The sequence below is a fragment of the Herpailurus yagouaroundi genome, unplaced genomic scaffold (assembly GCF_014898765.1).
Source record: "Herpailurus yagouaroundi ecotype Mexico unplaced genomic scaffold, PumYag 67641, whole genome shotgun sequence".
Taxonomy (NCBI): Eukaryota; Metazoa; Chordata; class Mammalia; order Carnivora; family Felidae; genus Herpailurus; species Herpailurus yagouaroundi.
This window is the reverse complement of record NW_024420442.1, coordinates 2,506,626-2,512,900: the sequence shown is the minus strand read 5'-3', so window position 1 is coordinate 2,512,900 and position 6,275 is coordinate 2,506,626. Positions and strand designations below refer to the sequence as shown.

Here is a 6,275-nt window from a genome sequence, read left to right as displayed (position 1 = left end):
CCAGCTCATTGAGAAGGTGCCCTTGAGCCCAGCTGGAGTGGATTTATTTAACCAGGGAAGTCAGGGACCACCTCAATGCTCAACTCGAAGGGGTTCCCTTCACGGTAGGGGCCACACGGCTGGAGAAAAGGAGTAGAAATAAGCTGGGCTGGCCGAGGCCCAGGAATCTCTATTCTTAAAGGCTACCCATGTGCTTCTGATGCTCAGCCAGGTCGGGGGGGTCCATCCACGTAAAGGATAGTGCAGAATGGATTGGTCAGTGCACCCCAACCCTTCTCTCCCTGGCTCATCCCGAGTTTCTCTCCAGGGTGCTGGGTCGCAATAATTCTTGCCTACATTTTACTGAAGGGAAACACTGAGGGCCCGGAGACTTCCGATGATGTGTTGTTCAAGGTCATTCAGCAAGTGGTGGGGGTCTCTGTTTTCCTGCCAACCGGTGGAAACAGAAAGATCACAAGATACCATCCCAAAGAAGATTCTGCTTCATTTCTCTGCAAGACAAATCAGACCCACTTGGTTGGCCAGAGTTGGTCGCCCAGGGTACAAAAAGGAGCAAGTCTCCACGGCTGCCAGGTGTGTGGGCGAGCGAGGTGAGTGCCTGGGAGCTCGGAGTTCTAACTTTGCTGTGTGACTCAGCCCAAGCCACTTCCCCTCCCTCTTTGTGTGTCCTTCACCTATTAATAACGATGCCCCGCGTCACTGTTGGGCTTAGCTACCAGGGATGGAAAATGCACAGTGCAGTTAGTCGCGATGTGATTGCTGGGAACAGAAGGGACCCGCAGCCATCTGCCGACTGTTCCGAGTAAAATATGTGCTGACTGCCTTCGGAGTAGAGGTGTTTCCTTCCCAGAAACTTTCCTCCAGAAACGTTTTCATCTTGCGAACCCAAAACTCAGCACCCGTTAAAGAGCAGCCCACCATTCCCAATGCCCTCCAGCCCCCGGCATCCACTATCCTACTTTCCGTCTCTGTGAATCCGACAACTCCAGATAACTTCTGATCGGTGGAATCATACAGTATTTGTCTTTTTCTGGCTGGCTGACTTCACTTAGTATAATGTCCTCAGTGTTCATTCATGTTGTGGCCTGCGTCAGGATTTCTGTCCTTTCCACATTTTGACTGTTGCAAACGGTACTGTTATACACGTGAGTATACAAATCTCTCTTCTAGACCCTGCTTTCACTTCTTTTGGATATCCACCCAGAAGGAGAATTGCTGGCTTGTGTGGCGACTGGCTGGTCATTCTACTTCTACTTTTGTTGAGGAACCACCATATTGTTTCCCACGGTGGCTGTACCATTTTACCTTCCCACCAGCAACACATAAGGGTTCCGGTTTCTCCGTATCCTCGTCAACGCTTGTCATTCTCTGTTGTTTTCTTTTTATAAAAGCCATCCTCGTGGGTGTGAGGTGGCATCTCATTCTGGTTTTGATTTGCATTTCCCTGATGATGAGTGATTTGAGCACTTTTTCATATGCCAGTTGGCCATCCGGATGTCTTCTTCGGAGAAGTGTCTATTCAAGTCCTTTGCCCATTTTTTTCTCCCACTTCTCGAATTCTGTGGGTTGCTTTCCACTGTTGACAGTGTTCTTATCTGAAAACTTTGGCAGAACTGGGAGATGTTAGAATTAGGGTTTGAATCTTAAACTCAAAGCACCTGGATTCAAAATCTAGCTGTTTGATGTTGTGCAAGCGACTTAACCTCTTTGAGCCTGCCTTAGTTCTTTCATCTAAAAAATGGGTATGATGCTTATAATCGAACCTAGCTCATAAGATTACTATGATGATGTATAAACGAGATCATATGTCTCAAATCTTACCACAGAACCTAGCCCAAGTTAAATACTCACTACGAGGTAGCCTTTATGGGCATTGGGTTCAAGAAGGAACCAGCATCCAACTCTGGCTCAGGTCATGGTCTCAAGGTTTGTGAATTCGAGCCCGGAGTCAGGCCTCAGAGTCTGCCTCAGATCCTTCGTCCCGGCTCCCGCTCCCCCCACCCTCCCGGCCACTCTCTGACCCTGCCCCACTCACGCTGTCTCTCGAAAAGATATAAACATTAAAAAAAAAGAAGGAACCAGAATGATGTAATTGAAATGTGATATTCGTTATTATCAAATGGGTGAGTAGGCCAACAATATTAAATAACCAGCCCGAACACAGTAATGTTACGTAATACTTAACACTCGTGTTGCAAGTTGCCATTTACAAAGCATTTAAACATTCATCATTCATTCGAAAGGCTCCTCTGGAAACAGGATGAAGAGTAAGACAGCCCTACAGAACTGAGTGGGAGAGACCAACATGGGAAAAGGCAGTTTTAATCAGGTGATGAGTGCTAAGACAGACGCATAGCGCGCTGATGGGGGGGCACAGAGGAGGAGAGTTCTGATCCGTGGAAGGCTTCTCAGGTGGGTAATATGGACACAAAATTCTGCAGGATTACAGGGCTGAGGGGAGGAAAGGGGTGCTGGAAGGGGCTGCGCATTCTAGAGGAAAAAGCTACTGCAAAGCCTGGAGGTGAGTGAGGCCGGCTCATTAGGGAATCGCTACCAGTTTATCACGGCTGGAGAGTCAGTGAGTTTGAGCGCCACATGGGGCTCTCTGCTGCCAGCTCACTTGGGATCCTGTCTTCCCCTCTCTGCCCCTTCCCCACTTGTGCACACGCTCTCGTGCTCTCTCAAAAATAAAATAAATATTACACACACACACACACACACACACACACACACACACGATGAGTAACAGAGAACGAGGAAGGCTCAATGATTTGTACAAGGTCCCAGAGACAGAATATTGCTATTTGAGGAGTTCCTAGATCTTTACGTGTAAATCCCTTTTAAGGAATTCAAGTCTTGTTTTCCCATCGACCACTTTGCAGCACGTGATCATTTCAGAGGTACTTTATCTGAGTTTTTAGTTGGTTGTCACTGTACTTATGGCTTCGCACCCTTGAGCTTTAAAACATTCTCTTCCCTTCGTTGTACTTAGTGTTTAATGAGTAGTCTGGAAGCAAACCTTCTCTCCCAGGGAAGCTCAGGTGAAGAGTCTGGGGCTCAGAAAGAATGAGCTGGATTCCTAGGCTCGGCCACTAATTAGCTATGGGATGGGACAAGTCACTTTCTATAAACGCCCTATCTGAAAGCCCTGGGGAATAGAACAAACGCATGCTCACTCAAATTCAGTAACTTTGTGAATCTCTTCTAAAATAAATACACCTTCAGAGGGCCTGGGTGGCTCAGTCAGTTAAGCATCTGACTCTCGATCTCAGTTCAGGTCTTGATCTCAGGGTCGTTAGTTCAAGCCCCATGTTGGGCTCCGCCTTGGGTATGTAGCCTACTTAAAAAATAGAATAGAATGGAATAGAATAGAATAGAATAGAATAGAATGGATTAGATAGAATAGAAAATAAAGGATACCTTAAAACTGTGAAATAACCACTCTCTCATGAATCTGTTTGGTAAGTTGGGTTTCTGACTTTATAATATGCTCATAGTTATTACAAATTTTCCCTGAAACTCTACTGTTAGCTCACCAGGGAGTATGTATCTGCTCTGCAATTGCTGAGTGGAGTGTAATCAGACTTAACCGTCAACGAAGATACGTGGGTATGTTTGTATTTTTCTCAGACACTTGTAACTGCTAGGGTTTTTTTTTCTTCTTTTTTTTGGTGGGGTTGGGGTGGGGAGTACAATTCTCTAAGTTATGAAACTGGAAGGGAGAGAAAAAAATGAAAGAAGAAGGTGAATTTACACTTTCTGGAAAACCCACCACCTAATATGCCTTCTGTCATCATCCAAGTGTCTTCCTCTCTAGACCATGAACTAGGGCAAGCCACGAATCTCAGGCACCTGTGAACCCACAGCCCCCAGCACAATTCCCAGTACATAGTAGGTGTTCAATACAAGCTCAGTGAGTGATTGAATGATGAGGGTCTGGAATATTTTGTCCTGTAACTTCAAGTGGACAGCCCAGCTTTTCGTGATCTCAGAAGATACTTGCCTTCCTATAAAAACCTGTCTCCCTGGGCGCATTTGATTTCTCAGTGGGCTTCCTTATTAGTCATTTCCTCATCACAGGACTTCCATCAAACCCCCTAGGTCTGCCCTCTGGCCGGTACAATATCCCCCCTGTGCCTTCCCACTGCAAGACTCAGGCTTTTCTTACAGCCAAGGAACCTCTGCGGCCTTGTGCGCGTTTTCACACACGCCCTGCGGAGACAATGTCCTGCCTTCAGTGCCCCACCCAGTCAGGGGTGCTGCCTGTGTTTTGAGACCCAAATTCTTCCTCCTCTGGGAAACCTTTCCTGAGAAGAGCCCCCGCACACCATGAACCCCTCCTGATCGTCTTGGCTGCAAGTGAAGTGAGCCATTTTATTATATAATAGGTAAATGGCCCAAGCCACAGAGATGTTCCACAGAGAGTGGAGCCTTTTTCCCCAAACAGATGGTGAGCCCCTTGTTGCCAGGGATGATGGCACCTGCTTCTCTGTCCCCAGGGAGTTCTCCCAAACAAGCCTCGCACGTAGGTGTGCAGTCAATGCTTGCTGGTTGAGGGGGAGGCAATGAACCGATCCGGGCCTTTCAGATATCCTCAGGTCACAGATATTTACATTGTCTATGATTGCTTAATTAACCGTCTGCCATCAAGTTGCCCCAGAAGCTGGACAGACAGGAAGCAATCCTGTCCCGACTTCAGATTAGATATCTGGAAGTCTCGGCTAGTCCTGACTCTGCCACTCACTAACGTGAACTTTGGCAAGCCAGTTAGCTGCGTTGGGCCTCGGTTTCCCCAATTAAAAAAAAATAGGGAGATTGCTAACTTCTGGTTACGATGAGTAATAGGATTTGTATTTACCCTCCTGCATGAAACAACAACAAAAAAGACAATGTGAAGCAACAGTCTTCAAGATGCTAGGTATTGGGCAACACAGGACAGTGATCCCAGAGAGAAAACAAGCAAGACGAGCCCTATGAATGCGTCGGCTTATTTTTTTAACCACTTTGTTGAGATATAATTCACATACCATGCAATTCACCTGTTTAAAGTGTACAATTCAGAGATGCCTGGGTGGCTTAGTCGGTTGAGGATCCAACTCGATTTCCGCTCAAGTCGTGATAGCAGGGTTGTAAGAGCGAGCCCCATGTTGGGCTCCATGCTGAGTGTGGAACCTGCTTGGGATTCTCTCTCTCTCTCTCTCTCTCTCTCTCTCTCTCTCTCTCCCTCTCCCCTGCTTGCACTCTCACTCTCTAAAATAAAACAAAATAAAATGTACAATTCAATGGTTTTTAGCATATTTACAGAATGTGCAACTTTCACCAATTTTAGAACATTTGAGCGCAGGGGAGGGGCAGAAGGAGAGGGACACACAGATTTCGGAGCAGGCTGCAGGCTCCGAGCTGTCAGCACAGAGCCCGACGTGGGGGCCTGAACTCACAAACCGAGAGGTCATGACCTGAGCCAAAGTCGGACATTAACCGACTGAGTCACCCAGGTGCCCCTCAAAGTGGCTGCATCATTTTAAATACCCACCAACAATGTACAAGTGTTCTGATTTCTCCTCATCCTTGCCAATACTTGTTATTATCTGACTTTTTTTAGTACAGCCATTCTGGTGGGTATAAGGTGGCATGAAATTCATTGTGGTTTCGATTTGCATTTCTCTGATGACCACTGAGCAACTTTTCATGTGCTTATTGGCATTTCGTACATCTTCCCTGGGGAAATATCTCTTCATATTCTTGGCCCGTTTTCAATTGGGTTATTTATATTTTTATCATTGAGTTGTAAGGATTCTTTATATAGTCTAGATACAACTCCCTTATAAGACTGATGACTTGGAAATATTTCCTCCCATTCTGTGGGTTGTCTTTGTACTTTCATGTGTGTTCTAGGAAGCACAAAAGTATTTAATTTTGATGAGCCCAGTTTGTCTATTTTTGCCTTTTGCTGCTTATCCCTTTGGTGTAATAAATAAAAATCCTTTGCCAAATCTGAGGTCATGAGGATTTACCCTTATGTTTTCTTGTACGAGTTTTATAGTTATAGCTCCTATATTTAGGCTTTAAAATCCAGTTTGAGTTGATGTTTGCATATGGTGTGGGGCACGGTCCAACTTCATCCTTTTACATGTGGTTATCCAGCTGTCTTAGCACTATTTTTGAAAAGACTATTCTTTCACCATTCAATGATCTTGGCACTCTGGTCAAAAATCAGTTGACTACAGACACATGGTTTTATTTCTGGAATCTCCACTTTATTCCATTGATTTATA

At 45.7% G+C, this 6,275-nt stretch overlaps 1 long non-coding RNA gene across 2 annotated transcripts in view; it reads right to left on the bottom strand.

The window, feature by feature from the left end:
- LOC121025483 (uncharacterized) overlaps window positions 1-6,275 on the bottom strand; it is an 88,776-nt gene continuing 82,501 nt past the window's right edge. Inside the window, exon 6 of one of the 2 annotated variants that reach the window (XR_005788067.1) lies at window positions 1-491. This is a non-coding gene — a long non-coding RNA (uncharacterized LOC121025483). Of the gene's footprint in view, window positions 492-3,641; window positions 5,251-6,275 lie in introns of those variants that run through there. The other variant, XR_005788066.1, reaches the window with a different exon arrangement.